General features: G+C 46.5%; 1 long non-coding RNA gene across 5 annotated transcripts in view; it reads right to left on the reverse strand.

Moving 5' to 3' along the window:
- Positions 1-15,426, reverse strand: part of LOC106018308 (uncharacterized) — a 39,647-nt gene extending 24,221 nt beyond the window's left edge. For 4 of the 5 annotated variants that reach the window (XR_011809373.1, XR_011809372.1, XR_003497779.3 and 1 more), the window contains exons 1-2: positions 15,292-15,426; positions 15,091-15,197 (exon numbers count right to left, since the gene is read on the reverse strand). This is a non-coding gene — a long non-coding RNA (uncharacterized lncRNA). Of the gene's footprint in view, positions 1-15,090; positions 15,198-15,262 lie in introns of all 5 variants that reach the window. The other variant, XR_011809374.1, reaches the window with a different exon arrangement.
- Positions 15,427-20,608: the final 5,182 nt, after the last annotated feature.

Genomic DNA, 20,608 nt, shown 5'->3' on the forward strand with positions numbered 1-20,608 from the left:
GGCTGTGCCTCCTCCTGCACCCACGCAGGGCTGAGCTCCTCCTGCCCCAGAGAGCTCCTGCACACAGGTCCAGCTGCTGGTGGCATTCAATTCCTCTTGTATAAGGAGAGTTGACACAAAACCGGCACTAGAGAAAGACAGGAATGAAGTCTGGAGAAGCAGCACAGCACACCTCCCAGAGCTCCTCTGCCAGCTGCACATCGGATGGGCTTCACTGAGCCTGAGATCAACACAATAGTCATGGATATCAGGATCCGTGCCCAATGGAGAAACCCGCAGCTTCAGTGGAGCACAGACCTGTGCCCATACCCAGCCTCAGCAAGTGTCCATGCATGGATACAAGTGAAACCGAATCAAAACAGTGTTTTTCCACAGGCTAATCATTCAAAATGGTTTAAAGCTTTCTCTGGATGTTTGTTATAAATAAACACCTTACTTTTTCCCTGCATGGGTCAAAGTGACTTTTCAGCAGCCACTTATTCTTTCCCAACTTTTCTCCTCCTAGAAGCCCAGGGCTGTTGTGCTTCAGAATAAATGTCATTATAACTATCAGCTTTACAACAGAAAGCCATGAGCCATGAATTTTTAATGCTGTCTGGGACTCAGAGAGAAAGCGTTCTCTCCCTGGGGAGGGGAGGGAGCACCGAAACCCCACGTTTTGGAAGAAGCCAAGAGGAGGGTGACATTTCTGCTCTCAGCAGTCCGATACAATAAACAGCTGCCTGGGAGAGCACTGACCACAGCTCAGGTGTGACACAGCTGCTCTTACAGAAGAGCCAGCATTTATTTACCAGGATGAGACGAGTCTGTTTAAGCATTGAGACCATCTGCAAGGCTTTATTTCCCTCTCCCCGTTTCTGGGGGAAACCAGGGCACTTCATTACCCTCAAAGCTTTATCAGCTTTGGAGAACAGCATCAAGAAGGCAGCCTTGCAGCTCGGAAGACTTGCAGAGCAAGATAAGGCAAAGGATGCAGTAAAAAGGCACGGGGCAGCACATGAGGAATTGATAGCTCCTCCATCAGCACCTGCACACAGCCACCATAAAATACCCCCAGCTATTACAGGTGGCCATAATAGCTTTCACCAACAGTTTGTGCATGAGACTGTGCCTACCTAAATCAGCCAGCTTTAAAAAAACAGGTTAAAGTTATTGATTCAGACCATGGTGGGGCCGTATGTAGGTCGCCTGTATTTAAAAGGTTCCTGGGCTCTGTTGAGGGTGCCAAAACGCAGCCTCCTGATTGATGGAGGAACGCACACCGCACTGCAGCACCGGCTAACAAGCCTGAGATTCACTTCTCAGCTAACGAGATCAGAAAGAGACAGGTCTTTTTTTCCCCTGTCCCAGAGAATTAGCATCACCGCGGGATGCTGCAGCTCTGCACGCAGAAGGGGGGGAAGCTGCAGGACCTGCGGCCACAGCACCCTGGGGCAGGGGGAAGGTGCTCAGCAGCCAGGCAGAAAAAGGCATTTCACCCCCAGCCTCGGTCTCTCCCTCCCTCTCCGAACACAACTGGGAAGAAGAGACCAAATTAAAGCTCCCGCTGTGCCACCAACACAACAAATATCGCTGTCAGAACGCTTTGTTTTGTTAAACCCGGGTTGTTCTGCGTGCAGCTGAACTCCTGTAAATCTTCATAAGACAAGAAGCATTCCGACTTTCTTCCCTCTGAAAAAAAGTGTATGCAAGAGACCTTGAATCACTGACTTTACACAGTAGCAGTAAACTATTACAGCAAAAGTTTGCAGAACTTCTCTGGTCCATTGCAGTAGCAAAGTTATATTTCCTGCAGCACTGCCAGGCCTGCTCCCATCCCCTCTCAGAGTGCAGTAAGAGACATGCCACGCACACCTCACACCTTGTGCCATGGCCTCCTTTGTGCTACAGAAACACGGAATGCAAGAAATTGGGCACTTATTAAATTAGCACGGAAGTGCTCTTTGTGGGAGCAGAGGGATTCTGATCTGTCAGCAGAAACACTGACAGAACACAGAGCTGGTGGAATTACCCGTGCTGCACAGTGACTGTTCTGCATTAATTCACCTATTGAAATTATTACAGCAAGATAATTAAGGAGAATTATCATGACAAGATAATTACGAGAAAAAGCACGGTGTGTACAGTCAGAGGAGCCCCAGGCCACACATCAGCTGAGCTGTAGCTTGACCTGTGCTATAGCATGTGCTCTGTGTTGTAGTCCACACAGCAGCATCTGGGGAATTTAAGAGTTACAGAAAAATTCCGTATCTCGGGGAGAAAGTGCACCTCCAGTAAATAAAGTAACATTACAGACGTTTCTGCATCACTGCTGCATTATTTATAGCTGCTCTAACAAGCTGCTGTAGACGTATTTCTAAGTAGCTCTTACTAAGAGGGACTTTTCTAAGAGGGATATTTTCTAAGAGGGATATATCATATCAAATGTGCATGGAAATAGTTTTTGTTGTTACTTTTGTACCATTATTTGAAGGACAAAGCCACCTGAAGGCAGGAGATCCACTGCCAGGCCCTGATTTTCAGCAGCACCCATGTGGATGAGGCTCCCTGGCTGTGAGCAGCCCTGCACCATAACCAGCCTGGGGGTATAGCAAACACCTCCACAAGCACTTCTGCTCCTAAGTAACTTAATCGCTTTTTAATTCTGGTTTCCACTAATTTGCATGGACATGATAGCTCTGCTCCTCTTGAGCAGAAAATCTGTCTACATGCCAATGGCTCAGCTCAGATTTGGATGCTAAATCCTCAGACACCACAGCCCAATTTCAAAGATGTCAGCAAGGATATAGCGATGTATTATTTATACCCTGAGTAACACTCTGACATCTCTCCCTGGGGAGGGACGGAGGGTGCCCAGGACCTGCTGCACATCTCCGCCTTGGGACGAGGCAGTGACACCCATTCTGGCCCAGAGCCTGGGAAGCAGCTCCAGGTGCTGCCGTTTATAGCTCCCACCAGCCAAACTAACAGAAACCTAACCTGGTTCTTTGCAGACAGACATTTAATGGCCAGCTGAGGTTAAAAGGCAGGAGACTGGAAGCAGCATACCCTAAGAAGGGCTGACAAAAGCAGAGAAATGGATTTTGCTGTTGTGCCTGCAGAGCAGGAGGAACATGGAGCAGCAAAGCCATGCAGGGCAGGGCAGCATCGCTCGGGGTGCACGGGTACCAGTGACAGCAAGGACGGCATCTCTGCTTCAGGTGGAACACATGAGCATGGCACTTTCTCAATTTGTCTTCACTCCCTTCATTCCCTCTCCTCTCTATCACTCAAGAAAATCCAAGTTATGGAGCTGCTGCAGCACAGCTGTTTGCTGTGACTTCAATGCTTTTTCAGCAGCAGACCAGTACTGAAGCTTCTTCCTCCATGTGTGGTGAAACCGGTGAAGACATATCCTGATTGAGAAGGTAATAGGAACTACATCCCCCTCACACACACACAAATATATTTGTCTTGTTCAGTCCTCAAGGAAATAGGATCAGATTTAATAACCAGCTTATCAGGGAGCTGTTCATCTCTTCTTGAAATAGGAAACCATTTTAATACCATCTAAGACTATCAAATAAGGGTTTTCCCTGTAAAGGTCTGTTTCAGCTAAAAGGGAAATGATGAATGAACCTTAAAATGAAGCCATCACTTAATGCTGTATATGCTTTAACAGTTTTTCTCCCTGCTATCTGTATTACAGGCCTTCAAGGTAAAGTTTACAGAAGCACGGGGCGGACAGATGAGCACCTTGGAGGCCCCAACACACACGGATTTGGTGCACAAACCCAAATTCCTCCTGTGCCAACCACTGCCCGTACAGAGCATCCCCGGGAAGAAGCCGAGCTCCCCAAGAAGGTTCTCATTTAGTTGCACGAAGCATTTCCAATTCAGATGGCACTGTACACATTTCCATAGCATCATCATTCAGCCACTTCATCGGGGCTACTTCAGTGGGAGCTTCCTTGGGATTGCAGTTAGATGGCTGAGTCCTGGCCGTGGTGCAGAGACAAAGCTGTGTCCATAAGGTCAGCTGTAATAGCTTTATTTTCAGCCATTAGCTACCAGTGCAAGCTGCATATTGAATAGAGAAAGCCCAATTTTGTCTGCGTGCCTGACAAATGCTGCTGCTATACCTAGAGAGAAGCAGAAGTGATCAGAGCAGCCGCTGCCTGCGGGCATGACGCACTTCAGAGGGCTGAGCAGCACCGAAATAAAAACACAAAACTGCATTATCAGGGCAGACCTGACATTATGCAGAGACAGATTTTGTTCCCAAAACCGATTTAGCTTGAATTCTTGCCCTGCTAAATACCTACATTCATCAGGTTGGGTTATTTGCCAGTGCATAATAATTCCATATAAAGACTATTAGGAAGGCTGCAGCAAACAGATTAGCACAGAGAGTGAACCCATGTTTTGAACAGCAAGACGAAGCATCACTGGCAGGACTCCCACTTCTCCCCATTTTTTGCCTTGCCAGAAGCAAGCAGACAGGAAAAATGGAAGGGAAACAGCAGCTGTTAGGGTCCATGGGCTCTCTTCGCTGTGCAGGTTATTATAAATATTACATTAGAAACATTAGCGAGACCACACATTACAGCAGCTGGCCTAGAACGTTTAAGCCCCAGGCATGAAACAGAGACTCAGCAGAGGAGGCTGGTGTGGGAGCCAGCCCCGTGCTGCAAGCCGAGGAGACAAAAACCAGAAAACAACCACTTGTTTTGGCAGCTTCAGAGCCAAAAGGCTCAGCACCTGTCCGCTGCAGAGGCGAGACATTAGGAGTGACTCAGGAAATACCCTGAGATGAAGGCTTCTTCATCTCGCTTCCTAGTGGGGTGGCAGGGAGCAGTGGGGAGCAGGGGCACACGCAGCTCACCCCGAGCAGCACTTGGGGTCCTGCAGGGGGGGGCTGGCAGAGCACCCTGTGCCCTCCCCAGGGGCAAAGACCAGCACTGGAGGGGCACCAGGGCGATGGCACCCAAGGGCCTGACTGCAGGGTGGTGCCTGGGTGCCAGCTCCAGTCCCCATGGGATGGGCTCCCACAGCACAGTGCTGGGTGCTGAGGCTGAGCTGCCACATGGGGCCCCATGCATGAGCTGGCTACAAAAACCTGTGCAAAAAACTGATTTCTGCAGTCATTTCCATTTTTAGTTTTGTTTCACTTTTCTCACCCATCCGTTTGTAGAATGACAGAGGTCACAGTGGTCTCACTAAAAGGTCTTTTACTATTTTAGCCATTATTGCTCAATACTGTAATTTCCTCAATACTGTAATTGGTGAAGCAACCATTCCTTCAGAAAATGTGTGAAGCTTTTGCAGTCAATAGATTAATAAATGCATAAATCTGTAAAAATTGAGGCCAACTGACACTGAAATTTGTCAGACGTGAATCTGTAGGGGAAGGGTTGTTTTTTTGTTGTTAAATTACTCTGTCTACAGAACAGCACAGTTGCCTCTAACATTCATTGCTCTTCCTAAAAAAAAATTACTAAGCACAGAGCAGAATACATACAATGAAGCAGATAAGCTAAAGAACCAGAAGGGGAAAAAAAAATCAAATTCAAGAATGATGGAATGCCTTTACTTTAACATCCACAAGGAAAAGAAAGCAATCACTCCAGGGGAGCTAAAACACGAGCAAGTTTCCATCCAGACTGGGTACACATAGCTAACTTACAAAGCCAGGGGAAAATGGGATTTTTCTAATGGTACCACTGACAGATGCTTATAGTGCTTACAGAAGAGACAGTGGGAGCTGCCACAATTTAAGAAATGAAGGATAATGAATGCAAGCAGCAAAGACTCCTTATGCAGTTTTTACATTCTGCTTTTTAGAAGGAAGACTAGCAAGTGAAGATTAAATTAAGGCAGGAACAATAATGCCACAAAAACGCCATCACAAGGAAGTTAAGGCTGGAGCATTTTGAAGGAGGCAGCACACCACTGAGTTTCAAAGCCAATTGCATGCTGCAGATAGATTGGGGAACTTGATCTGCTTCTTGATGTTTGGGAAGAGCATGTCTGGAAAGGAGGAATACTTGGTCCAAGGTAGACCTGACCCAGGGCAGAGGCACCATCCCAGGGAGCTTCACACACAGAGTGGGAACAACACCCACTCTCTTGCATCTAAGCTCACTTCTGCTCTCAGATTACTTGCTTTTAAACACATTAAACTCAAAATATGACACAAAGAACTACTTAAGGAATATAGAAGTAATCACCATAAAGGTGCTTTTAAAATAAAAGACACTGATGTTAAGCCTGACTGAATTTAAGAAGAGATTGGACTGTGCACTTAGTCACATGGTCTGAACTTGGGTAGACCTGTGCGGTGTCAAGAGTTGGACTTGATGATCCTTAAGGGTCCCTTCCAACTCAGGATATTCTATGATTCTATGATTCTAAGTTAGAAAACACCTGAGGCATATATAGTTATTGAGAAGTCTTGCAAAAAAAAAAAAAAATCCTTTAACTCTTTCACTGTACTACTGAAGTCTGGAACACCAACATGTGACCCAGAACAATGCTCCAGGCAAGAATTTGGCATTTTCGTGCCATGACTTATACGAGGTTAGGTATTGCCAACTCTACTTCCACTTACAAAAAAGACAGAGAGGTTATACTTGTGTTGGTGTGGTCCCAAATACTGATATTGGGCCAACTGAAGTACAACACTGTGCCACCAGTTGACAGAGAAATGCTGAGCTCCATACTCGGCACCACTGAAGACTTCAATAGTTTAGTAAAATCTTATACACTGAAGTCCTGATTTACAGCAAGGTAAGCTATTGATGAGACCATGCTTAACCCCCCTATTGTGGCAATCTTGAGAAAGTGTTTGCATTCTGTGACAGCTGTGATGCCTGGTATACAGTACAGCAACAGAGCACGCGATATTCAGTACACAGCATTAATCTGAAGCCTGCAGAGCACTGATTCACATCACAGGGATACCAATCCTACCTATAATTTTCTATTTTCCAGGAGACAGATGCTGCACTGAGATGCTCACCAATAACTGCCTGGTTAAGTGGTAACACCTTCACTGCCCTGGTGGGAGGTTCTCTTTCTACCTTGCAGACGAATTGCTTCTCCCAATAACATCCTTAAGGATGAACAATGATAGCTCTTGGGGGGGTATAAGGGGGGGGCACTGATACTGCTATTTACTATTTACTGCTGCAGAGCAGAGGTTAACACTGCAAATAATTTATGCTACTAAGCATGCTGGTAAGACACCTCACAGTAATAAAAATTATGAGTGCTCTAGAGGAATAAATTGCTGTGCTTGATGCACCCCAGGGTACGCTTGGCCTTTTGGCTGCCAGGGCAAACTGCTGGCTCACATTCAGCTTGCCATTAACCAAAATTCCCACGTCCTTCCTGTGGGACTGCTCTCTAGCCTATCATCCCCCAACCTCTACGTACAGGCAGGGTTTCCCCAACCCTGGTGAGGAACCCAGCACTTGCTTTTGTTAAACCTCATATTGCTGGTGACTGCCCAGCCCTCTGGTCTGTCCAGATCTGACCTCTCATCGCTCCTTCCACTTCAGTGTCATCCACCCACTTATCTGCCAGGTCAATGGGTGCAGCACCCTTACACCTCCCTTTCAAGGCCCTAAGCCTGTAGGAGAACAAGCCCTCACCTAGGTGTTGGTGCTGGTTTGGGTTTAAGTGCAGGGCAACACACGGCTGATGGCTGGACTGACCCAGGTGCTGCACAGCAAGGGAGAGAGCAGGCGAGCTGCTGGGTGCTGAGCTGGGGGCAGCATGCTGCTGCTGCTCCACGATGAGGTGCAGAGAGAACCACTATTTGTACAGCAAACATCCTACCAGGAATATCTTAAAGGCACTAAAATTAAAATAAATGTGTACAGGAAGTGTCTTCATGTGAAATTGAGAATGAGCAGTCTGTGTAAGATCCCAAAGAGCCCTTTTTCCACCAGTAGTAAGTTTATTAATTGGAACTATCAGTGTTAGAAATGAACAGGTTGTGGTTTCTCAGACTAGAAACTGATTTTAATCTGGATCATAGAACATGTGGGAAACTTTCAAGTTTCTGAATTATCCAGCACTAATCCATTAGCCTGGGCTGGAGGCAGGGGGCCCTGCCCACGGCAGAGGGCTGGAGCCAGGTGGGCTCTGAGGTCCCTTCCAACCCAAACCACTCGATGATTCTCTGAGCTGCTGAGTCTCAAGGCAAAGGCATTAAAATCACAAGGTGATATCTTCTGGCAAAGGCCTTCATGGTGCAGCTCATCAGCATCGTAAAAACAAGTGATTTTCTCCTTAATATGAATCAGAATATAAACCAGATTCCCTCATGTAAGAGGATCAAATTAACACCTTTGAGCAGCACCAGGTGAGTTTCTTATTAGGATACATCTTTTACTGCCCAGTATTGATCAGAGCTCCAGCATCAGTTCCTAGCTTTGACCAGTGAGCATTGACTGCTCCAGACTGCTTCTCATACAAGGCAGGGACCTGGAGACATCCACCTACTTCCAGCAGACTGACTCATGACCAAATCCATTACTTGGGTGTCTGTATTTGGAACATCTCAGATATCCATATTACCTGTACTGAGGGCCATGGAGTACAGCATCCTGCTACCTGAAGCCAAAAATCCCATCATTTTCTGCCCTTTATAAAAACCTGAGATCCCATACTACTGGCTACCACACATCATGCACTCGCATAATTACTTTATTCACATGCTAAGTGCACACAGTCACTCAGCAGCACTCAGTTCAGAACGCATTTGTTTCCGTGATGCAGGGGGACATTTCTGCACTTGTACATAATCCTCCTGCTTTCACAGCGCAGACCTGGGAGCACATCCCTGCTAATCCCCTGACACACATCCCACTCGGTCAGGCACATCTGCTCAGCAGCCTTAACCTGCTCTCCTCCATCCTGGGAAGCAACTGGTTGCATGAGGGGAGAAAAATAAAGAGACTTCTGATGCCCACTGCAGCATACTTAATACTCCAGCACAAAACAGGACTGGCACTAGCAGGTTCTCTGGGGAGCAGCATGACTTGGGGTGTGCACACCACGGGCACCGTGCTTCCAGCTGGTCAGGGAGAGCAGGCTGTCTGCCAGGTGCTGCTCTGGCCTCCCAGGAGAGAAACACCAGCTAAATCATGCCAAAACAGGCTAATGCAGGCATACCAAGTGGCACTAATTCAGGCTTGCACTGGTGGCAGAAGAGAGGAATTGGCAGAAGGCAGGATACTGGAGATCACATCCCATGAAGGATGAGATGTGCCCAAGTGTTTCAGTCAGAAGATTTATATAGCTTTATCAGCTAGGTAACCTATAAAGGAAAAGCACTCCTTGATAACTCATTCTATTACTATAGCTCTAACACAGCTGCATCTCATGCAATGGCAAGACAGAATCTCACCACTTAGGAGCCCTTAAATCAGCATGAACAGCACATGCAATTTTTCACATCTATTTCCCTATAAGTTTAGTAATAAAACTAACATCTTTTGAATCATGTGCAGTGACTACAGCTTTACAAAAGCCAGTGAGAAGACAGAAGTGATTAACATGATACCATAAAGTTGTTACAAATTTTCCTGTTTCAAGTTTGGAGGAAGCTACGAGCAAAATCGTGCAAGGACCTGTACCCTTTGGAGGCATGCAGTGAGTGATAGTTAAGGTCAGATATAAAAGATTAAGATCACCTGATTATTGCAGATGCTCCATATGTTTTTAAAACAATGGGTTATTTACAGAACAGCCTGGAGAGAAGAAAAAACAGAACAGAAAGGAGAAGACCCCAAAACACCTCTAAATGGGGGAATATTGCCTGGGGCAGGAGTGAAAGGGGTCCTGCTGTAATGCCTGACAGCACAACGTCACCATGCGATGTAAGAAGCCCTGCCACAGGGAGCCTGGGGCCAGCCCCTGGCTGAGCACCCCCACATCCCCATCAGGTCCCTGCATGGGGCAGCCAAAGCCTCCCCCCAACATGTCAATGAGCAGGCATTTGTGCTGCTCCTCCTGTGCAGTGAGCAGTGGCCAGGGGCAGATTTAGAAGCACTGTCCAGTTGCAGACACCACTCTCAGTCCCTCAGATATATTTTGGCTACAGAAAATCTATAACCCATGCCCTGCTGGTGTTCAGAGCCCAATAAAGAGCACAGGAGCCTTTGCTCCCAGGCTGCCTTAGCAGCAGAGCAGGGAAGGTTCATGCTGGGCTTGCTGTGCTCTCTGCAGAAAGCAGCTGGTGTCAGGGCAGCAGGCATCCAGCCTGGTCTGGAGCTGCCTTTCTGCTGACTAAAGCTGCTCAGATGGCCTTCGGGCTGCTTTGACTTGCCAAAATCCCAGGGACAGACACTAGTCTGGAGCTGCAGGGTAACTCGGGTACCACCTGGTGCTGTCAGTGGCATCAGCCCCCGGTGCAGCCGGCACTGGCAGCACCAAGCACAGGACTGCCTCCTCCAGTGCCGCGATGGGAGGCCAGGACTTTGGGAAGAGATGGGGTTGAGAACTGGGGAGGAGCCAGCACACAGCATCAGGTGCCCGCTGCCTGGGAAGGGTCAGCAGCATTTCCAGAGGGCTACCAAAATGATCCTAGAAGTAGGCCTGATGATGATCAGATGTCTGATACAAGATTTGTTCTCCACTCCTTATGCTTTTGATTTCTTGCCCAGCATAACGCAGGACTCAAACACTGCTTTTACCTGTGCCCTTCCTGCTTCCCCCTTACAGGGCATGTAAACATCTAGTTTTTCAGTGAAGTCAGGCAGTTGCCAAAAGTAGCAATTTCCAGTTGTACTTTTCACCCAGTGTATCTTAATTGCTAAAGAAAACAGGCTCTTACAGCTTGTTTTATTCATACCATCTATTAATTTGTTCTTAATCACTAGCCCCCTGCTGAGTCACATCTCCTTAGTGCCACAGCTATTACTCTAGCAGGGAGATTAGATCATTTATGCCTGTGTGAACTCACTAGGACACTCAGGGGTGGTTTCCCCACAAGTTTGCACACTTGCATGACTGATTAGGCTTCAGATGAGAGCAGCACCCAGCAGTGTCTCAGGAGCAGGTCAGGGCATGCTGCTACCAGATCCTCTTGTGGAACTTAGACTGATATGTGGTGTTAGTACGTAGAGAAAAAGCTCTCTGGTCTCATCCCTGACCGTGCTGTGCTCTAGATACTTGCTGATGTTTCAAGAAGCCACTTTCAAGGCCAGGTGCAGTGCACAGCCTGTGCAGAGCCCAACACTCCCCACTCATTATGGCCTGCAAGCCCCAGGGGGAAACTCAAATGGACATTTCTGTTGAAATTACCCCATTTTTCATGGCCTGTATACATATTTAACAAGCTTCCAAATGCAGGCAACCACATTCCCTTCCCTACAGGATTTTCCAGCATCAACATCTCCTGTAGGCTGGCCAGAGATATCAGATCATTGATCTAAAGGTTCCTTCTGTTATGGCACTCGCAGGAACATACTGATGAAGATGGTTTTAGATAAGAGCAGAGAAGTCACTGGCAGGAACAGGGAAATTCATTCATGGCCAGAGCACCAGGGGCCCAGAGCTATACACAGGAGGAGCAGTCTCTCCTTGTTATGGTCAAATAAACAGAAATCAGAGCAGACAGAAAGAAAATAGGCTGTAAAAGTGTCAGACCACTCAGACAAGGAGGTACATCTCTGGCAAAGCATGAAGATTAGCAATGGAAATAGAAATAAGTTAATTGCTTCTTCCAACCTCACAGCAGGTGTTCTGGGAAAGGGAGGAGAGAAAGGGAGCTCACAGAATTTGGGAGGACAGAATCCAGACATTGTGCCAGCTTTGCTCCTTCTTTCACATACTAGTCTTCTCAGTCTGAAGTGTCAGAGATACAATGGTAACAAGTCATCAGAAAACACTCTGAGCTACATTTAACCAACAGGCAGGTGATCTAGCACCTTTCCCCAGAGCTCACCAGGAGCAGTGGTAGGGTTCAAGTGAAGTGGCTGTAGCATCATTGCTGTAATTCAACCTAGCTGAGCCTCCTATCCTTTACTTTTTGGCACTTTACAGAGAGAACCATCAGATTAAAAAGCTGTTTTGAAACTAAAAACATTAAAAACTAAGCCAAGGAATGGGTCCCCACCTCACAGCAGAGCAGCACAGAATCAAGTGAAGGGCAAATCATCCCATTTATAGTGTCCTCGGGACAGTATTTCTGCTCCCCTGCAGTGCTGCACGCAGCCTTTTTCCTTCAGCTTAGGAAAACATCCTCCATCAACGACTGGCAAACAGGGGCTGCAGCTCCTTGCTGTTCCCTAACCAGGAGAGCAGCACGTCCTGCTAGCAGCAGGGAGCGCACAGGCTGGATTTTGCTTTTTTAGAGCTGTGCAAAGGAAAACCCTGTAACATCAGAGTGCTGACCGGGGGCATTTAAACAGCCAGCTCCATCCTCCTTCTGGAAAGGACACAGTAAATTTCAGGAAGAGAGAAGCACCCTAAGGCAAATTTCCTAGGACCATTTCTTCCCAGACAGCACATATCACAAGAATGTTTGTCCAGGCTGGTTTGACCCTTCTTAACTGTTCTTGAAGAAAGGTGAAAACCAGGGCATGTTTTGTTCTCCCTGTAATAGCAAGAGGGCCAGTCACTACAAAGCTGATAGAGGAGCTGTAAGAAGGGAAATACCCACTGCAGCTGAAGATCAGTTAGCCCCTTTGCCTGAAGGCAAGTTGCAAGGCATAGAGACACGCATGTCAATGCCTTTCCTCTCAGTGAGTCCTGAAGAACCCAAAACAAAGATAAAACTGGATTTGCCTCATTCATGCCAACGCATCCTTCCCAGAGGATACCAGACTGTAACTGCAGATCTGGAGAGGTTCCTTCACAAAACCCGGCAAGCAGCACGTCAACCACCAACACAACACCAGAAGGCTATTTTAGTGAGCCTTAGAGCTCCACATGGCATGAGGGCACCACATGCTCCCCCCTGAGCCCTGGAAAATTTCTTTACTTTGTTTTGGCACATAGTTTATCTCATTTCCTACTGGGAGCTTGCAAAGCAGCAACAGGCTGCTCACAGGCTCCTTGCTTTTTGGTTGCTCTTAAAGAAAAGAGACAATAAAGGAGACAATTACCACAATTTTCTTCTGACATCCTCTTTTTTCTAACCTCTACCTGGATATATTGGCCTCAGGGTCTCCTCCTGCCTGCCATACCTCCCTGTATCATGACTGCCACTGCCTTGTATGCCAAATGCTTCTCGAACCAGACTCTCCCCCCTTCCCTTGTCCAGGTCCCAGGTACCACCTTTTCTTGTTTTGAGACTAACCCTCAGGAAAAACAATTCAATGCTTTCCCAGTTTTTATCTTTACACCTCATCCTTCTGAGAAATCCACTGAGCCTGTAGGAGACCCCAGCCCTCCCAGTAAAACCCCCTCCCACATTTCTGCATCTTCCCATCCTCACATGGCAGATCTGGACAGCACCCACCTCACACAAGGTCTGGGACTGGCTGCAGCACTGTGTTTATTCTGTCAGTCCGAGATGTCACCTATAGGGACCCCATAGTTCTTGTCTTGTCCAAGATTATTGTATCATCATCACATGCAATACTCATGCCTACTCATTCCTTTTACACTGACAGCCTGGCAACACATCCACATCCCTAAAGGCCACATAGAGCAGTAACTTTGCCCTTCAAACTTATGAAAAATGTTACTAGTTTGCTGAATTACAAGATAGCTTCATAATGGCTGAATTGGAACATGTTGGTTTTTAAAACACTTTCTTACACAGCATTTAAGCCTCAGTAAGTCCTAATATCCTAATATTAACTTCAAGACGAAGTTTTTTGTTTTTTTTTTTTAAAGACCACATCAACAGCAGTAACTTAAACGTATAAGCAACTCAGGCAGGTAGCTACGCTGAGTCAATGCACTTACTGCTTTGCTCTGTATCACTTTTAACCTTATTAAGAAGCACATCAATATCAGTACAATGAGGATTATGCTATTTTAAAGAGAAAAAGCACCCTGCAAATAAAAAGCTCCCCACACGGACTGAAAACCTCTCTGGAGGGAGCACAAACATTCACTGCCTTCCCACTTACAATTGATTGCCTTTGGAAAGAGGCAAACAAGTCAATAGCAAGAATGATAACAGGAACCAAAGGCATCAGATTAAGAAAAGAGTAAAACAAAAAGAGCAGCAACAAAAAATATCTTCAGAGTGCAAGTTTAAATCCAGGATATTGGTACTTAAACTGTGAAATTATTCAGTCTGCAAACATAACACCCATATATAGATCAACATACACCAGCAATTCCACAGGAGTTCAGTTGATCACATAGGCTTTCATACGGCAGATATGATTACTTAAACCAGAAGAGGAAATACTGCTCAGCTCACATGTTTTCAGCCAGTTTAAGTGACAATGGACATGAACCAAAGACAGACTCAAAGAGCTTGAAGAGTAACAGGCTGAGTCCGCACAGCCCTGAGGAAAGCACCAGTAACATTCCCACCTTCATGCAACTAAGTGGCTTCTGCAGAAATTTGTATTTACTAGAGATTCTGTGACTCTGTGATATATATATGTGTGTGTGTGCGCGCATTATCTCTGCTGTCATCCTTCGAGGATTAACTGTCATGAAGCATATTTGCTGTATGCAGAGCACACCACAACCTGTGATGCTAACTGTCACATCAGGAGCCCTATGGCCATTCTGCCCCGTGCCCATCAGCTACATGCCCACTGCCTGGCCCAGAGACCAGGCTGCTGGAAACAGAGCAGGGGCTGCAGCACTAACACCATGCCTGCAAGGCAGCTCATCCTCAGACCAAGGAAAGCGTGGGATGGAAGCTACCTGCAGCACACTAGTACATTGAACTAGCTGGGGAGCTCCAAGCCTGCAGGTGCAGGTTTAAGCCCATGCAGCACAGAAGCACATCTCCACCTCCTCTGTCTTACAGAGAGCTGCTGCTGCAAGCTGCCTGGCTCTTCTGTAAGTCTCACATCACAGCCTTAAATCAGGAGGTGACTTGTGCATGTGTTCAAGCTCTGTTACAAGAGGAGAGCATACAGGCTTTATTCCCATCATCTTCTCATTCTCACATGTGCTTACACTTCCCTCTGTGCTTCCTTCTCCAGTCTAGCCCTCCAAACCACATTAAAGCAAATAAAGTAGTCACACTTCTACTACAGCAACTCCATTGCCATCCTCTTAAGCATCTAAAAGAGAGAATGAATAGAAATAAGAACCTGAACTTAAACCCATCCACTTCTGAAACACCTACCTACACTATGCATTAACGTGCTTACTCACCACACAGCTAGGAGCTCTCAGGAGCTACCAGCACCCCACTTAGAAGGAACAGGAGCCTCCTGGGCTGCCTCCTTTGAAGGGCCATCAGCCCTCCTGCAGGTGGTGATCATCAGATTGCGTTAAGATTAGATGGAGCCTAATTACGACCTGCTAACTCTGCTAGACTGATTTGGATCAATCACACTAAAATGATCAGAGCTGCAGGTTACTTTAAACTGAAATTAAGAGGTGGAATTAGCATTTCAATCACGTAGGGAACTCCTCCCAAACCCAGGGATTTAGGCATACCATCCATACCTTACTTGCTTCATTTGCAGCGTTATTGCAGAGCATGTCAGTCCCATTGCCTACCATGCCATCTATCTCAGGAACCACACAAATCCCTTCTGTTAAAAACACATCACATTTACTAATATACTACTGTGATTATGTTACTACTACTGTCTAAACTTGCACTTCATTAGTAGCCAAAACACAGCGTTTAGCAAAGAAGTTGCACTTTCTATTCCACGTGTGCAGAGACCTAATGCTCTCCCTTATCTGTGTGCCATGTTTCCTACACGGGCAGTTTGTTGCATCCCTACAGCATGATTTATTTATGTCATGCAAACTCCTCAAGCCTAACATTTTCTACCTTGTGTAGCTACTAAAGGAAAATATTTCAACAAATGCAACACCACCCAGAGGAGCTGATTGTGGGGAGGGGAGGGCTGGTGGAAGGGAATCAAAAGATGATTTTGCTGGTCAGTTTTGGTGATTAAAGTGGCTGGCTGTAGGGGAAATCATCCCTAATGCACAGACCCTCGGTCCTGAGGGCATCTGCAGGAAGCATTTGCAGCTTGTGCACAAACCCTCTTCTAAATGTAGGGTTCTTCAGCAAATTGTTTTTAAAAGAGAATTAGAAAGATTAATTTAGGAACAAAGGGACATGTTCTAATTGCTGTTAGATACTTCAAGGCATGTTTCATGGGACTATTAATAAAGTGCCCCAAGGGAATGAAGAAACCAACACATCACATTCAAGACAAGAATTAATGACCCCATAAAATACTCCCTGGTGTACCCTAAAGCTAAACTGAGAATATTTATAAATTAAAAATTAACATTTCCAAGCCTCCTACTGGCAGCAGCTGTATTGCTGAAGAAGACATAAGTGACAGCTTTAAAACAACAGAACGAAACAAAACCAAACAAGAAAACAACACAGTAGCAGCACTCGCAATATACTTTCTTTTTTTATCAATTCCTGCTCCTGATAAATGACAGATGTAAGTTGGTATTACCATGCTAGCAGCAAACTTGTTATTTCTGAACTTGTTCACAAGATGCAGTATAATAGATTGCTGATATTGATGTTACGTTGACAACGCTTTGACCTTGCAAAATTTCACAGAAGAAAAATGCATAGGCCATGGACTGAGCTGCAATTTTTTTTAATGACAGGCCGGTGAAGATTGAAGGAGCAGCTCCCAACCATGTATCAATCACTATTTTTCACCTCCTTCGAAACCGAGAAAAAAAGTTTGATAAATGACAGTATTTTAAAATTTACCCAATCAAAGTGTGTTTTGGTCTAAAACTCTAACATCAAAACTTCACATTTGCACACTTTGGTTTGACAAGGAAAATCATACGTTTTGCGGAATTTACTTCACCGAAATGAGATTCATTGAAGTCCGCAGATGAGAACTCAAGAGTCATGGCTTGCTCGTAATAAAGGCTGGCCAGGGAGCAATTTTATTTCACGAAGGGCGTTGACATGGTAGGCATTGGTGAACGCTGATCTGCATAGCAGCAGCGGGAGCCGCGGGCTGCTTGGGCCCTCCCCTATTGCTGGCCGGGGTGGGATGCCCAGCAGAGCGCTGTGCCGGCACAGCTGGCATCTTTCAGCCTGGTCCTAGGTTGTGCCACCATTCACGCAAAGTCAAACATTTTCTCGGAGAAGTGCTGTATTTTGCCATGGCACTTGGCAGGCCGCTCCCTTTACCCACAGCCACAGGCGTTACCTGGCCGCTCGGTGTCAGGAGAGCTGCTGGTCCTCCAGAGGAGCTGCACCTTTCCTCTCTCATTCCAGACTGAGAAAAAAAAATCTGCTCAAGTCTAGTTAATATAAAATAATAGAACAGAGGTACCATAAATCAAATTTTCAAGGTAAATGACTTAAAAATATATATTATTCACATTAAAAATACAAGCATTCCCAAGGGGAAAAACAAACAAACAAAACCCACAAAGCCACACTGGATTAATGTGCAAATAGCCAATATATGAAGAAGCAAACACCAGTGAGACCTCACCAGCACGTGTGCTCCTCTGAGGGTTCTGCAGTGTCCAGTATCAAATGCACTGCTGCAATACCTTCACCAACATCTGGGAGGAAAAAGCACTTCATGTGACAAAATCATTTGTGGAACGGGCATTACCTGCAGGAGAAAAAAACAGCCAAAACAAGGTGGGGAGGCTGGGCCTGTGCAAACACCACACTGCCAGGGCAGCAGAGCGAGCTGGTGCAGCCTGGAAGCGCCTGCACGCCAGGGAGAGCCTGCCCTGGGGACAGCTCTGCATTGCCTCGGGATTTAGTTTGGGTAATGCAATGCATTAAGGACAAAAAAAGGAAATATTTTTCTTTAACATAGTTTTTGTCACTTTTTCAGGTCTTTCTCTGTTTTCACTCCTTTCATTCTGACATTGTTTTACAAATTATCGTTGCAAGAAAAGCCACACTGCTCAGTCCACGCTGCAGCCACAGAGCAGCAGGAACAAAACACGCAGCCAAACCACGACACTGGCCCAAGGAAGGTTGCTGGCAGACCAGCTGCACGGATTGCTCTCTGTTCCCCTGTCCCCGTTCTCTGCACCCCAAACTGATCCACTGGGTTCGTGACTCATTGCAGCAGCAGTGGGAAAAGCCCCTTCAGTTCTCCTCCAAGCTGATATGACTGCAGTTGCAAATTATTGTCTGTTTATACTGCAACACCATCTGCAAAGCCCCTTTTTGGTATAAATTATATGTTGAGTACAGAGCCTGGACCACAGCTATCAAAACCTCATCAAGAGTGCTGCTTACGCCAACAAACAATCCCGCAGCAGCTCCGTTTCCCGAGCAGCTTTGGCAGCGGGGATGGGCCAGCAACACAAATAGATGCTGCCCACAGTGTGGTTTTACTGCTTGGTGTTTTCTCTTTCTGGGAAGGCTGCTGTGCCGTGCCTGAGACCTGGCAGCACGCAGCAAGCAGGGGGAGACCAGGGGAGAGCGGAGGGGAAGGGGCGGAGGAGATCTCAGTGCCAGCACCCACATCTCATGCAGCCCTCGGGCAGCAGCACCCCAGGCACACGTTTAATTTGCTTCTGTAGATAAAGTAGGGGACAAAGGTCAGCAAAACAGAAAAATTGATTTCCAGGCACATCTCTACACGTTTTCCTACTTTAAAAACTATGTTGGTGATCAAAAGAATACATATTAGGCTTTAGAGTGTCAATTTCCCTTGAACACCTTAAAAGGGTTTTGCAGACTTCTCTTGCCAGGAGCTGGAGCAGTTTCCCAGTCTGAGTGCTGTCCTGCACTGAAGGGAGAGAGTTTTGTCCCCTGGCAACACCAGGCCTGGCTACGCTCAGCTCAGTGGGCAGGAGGTGGCTCCCCAAAGCTGTTCATGTTGAAACTGGACAGACAGCAGGCAGGCTGAAATCGCTGTTGGTTCTGGGAGAGACAATCATGGAAATTAGTAAATATAGGAGATCTATGTGGGAATAACCAGTAATGCACAAGGTACAAATATGTTGGAAAAGGTATGTTTTAATTTTCTTGCTCAGTAAGAATGTTTGTTTGTGCTGGATTTCCAAAGAAACCACTGCATTTTAAAAAAGAAAAGCCTAGCGAGGTGTTCGGTGCCAACCAGGAAATCAGGACACCCTCATTCTTCACTTCTCCATCCCACTCCAGCTTCTCATGGCACAGGGCTTTACCTGGGGGGTTCTGTGGGGCAGTCAGCACATCCTTCCCCTCTGCAGTGGTGGGACCTGAGTGATGGGGTGTCCCAAGTCCCTGCATGAAGCCCTCCTGGGCCCCGCCAGCCCCAGCACCCCACATTTCCAGCCAAGCTAAGGAGCTGGGCTTGGGGCAGACCAAGGGGGATTTCCGTCTCTGATTCTCTCTGCAGACACAGCTGAAACTTAGGCACTCAGGCTGGAAATGACAAATTAGGCACTGAATTTGCCTGGGATCTTGAGCTTCTCAACAGCTCGTGCATGGAGCTGTGGGCGAGCGGGAGATGCCAGGCACAGCCCACATCTCTCACACGTTTTCTCACAAACAAACCTCCTGGGTAAACAAAATGGTCAATAGGATATAAATCTAATTATAATACAAGTGAGCGTCTGAGCCTTTGCCTGAAAAACAAAGCCTTTGAATTTTCTTCTTTCAAGGGATCACGAAGGAAATCAGGCACATTTTTAGTTAGAGCAGGAAATGCAGGATAAAAACTTGAAAAGCTACCTCCCCATGAAATTGCATTAACTGTCCACGTCTGTTAAGCTTCTAAGTTGCTTAAACCTCTATATCACTGGAATATTCACAATCCTGACTCTGGCACCGATGTACAATTTGGCACAACTGCAACTCACTGGATAGCAGCCTGGAGAAGAGGCTACAGCAAGCAGTTGGGTAATTTATTAAACCTTTATATCGCAAGCACCGGTCACTAAGCCTATTATTGCACAGCACACAAGTGAATTACAATTGTGGTGTAGAAAAGGATTTTCATATTTCAGTGTCTTCTCCATTCTGCTCTTTGGTATTGCTCCCTTACCAATTTTGCTAAAAGGACTTGCACATTTGCCAAGGTACATATTCTATAATATCACCTACTCGCTGCTAAATTACTCACAGCAGTTAGGCAACATCCACTGTACCATATGTTATTGGGATAAAAACAAACACACACACACAGATAACTTGAAAACAAATCTTATGTAAAGAAATATTATTTAAGGAGGAAACTGAGGCTTCTTTTCCTGCACCGTTGCTTCATGCATGGCAGAAGCCCCTGCAGCCTGGGGGCCACTGGTTTTGCAGCAGGCACTTATGGCTGTGGTCAGGCTGTCCCACAGCAGCCACCGCTGCACCCAGCGAGGTGGCACCCCCATGCCTGTCCAGCTGCCTCCTGCACGGCCCCGGGCACCACGGAGCACCCCCAAGGCACAGCTGAGGAAGCACCAGAAGTGCCCACAGCCTGCAAAAGCCAGCAGCCAAGTGAAACGTCCCTCGTCTCGTCCCTTGCTCAGGGCCCTGAACGTACGTGCTCTGTTGATGTGCATTGTG

Source organism: Anas platyrhynchos, chromosome 5 (genome assembly GCF_047663525.1).
Source record: "Anas platyrhynchos isolate ZD024472 breed Pekin duck chromosome 5, IASCAAS_PekinDuck_T2T, whole genome shotgun sequence".
Classification (NCBI taxonomy): domain Eukaryota; kingdom Metazoa; phylum Chordata; class Aves; order Anseriformes; family Anatidae; genus Anas; species Anas platyrhynchos.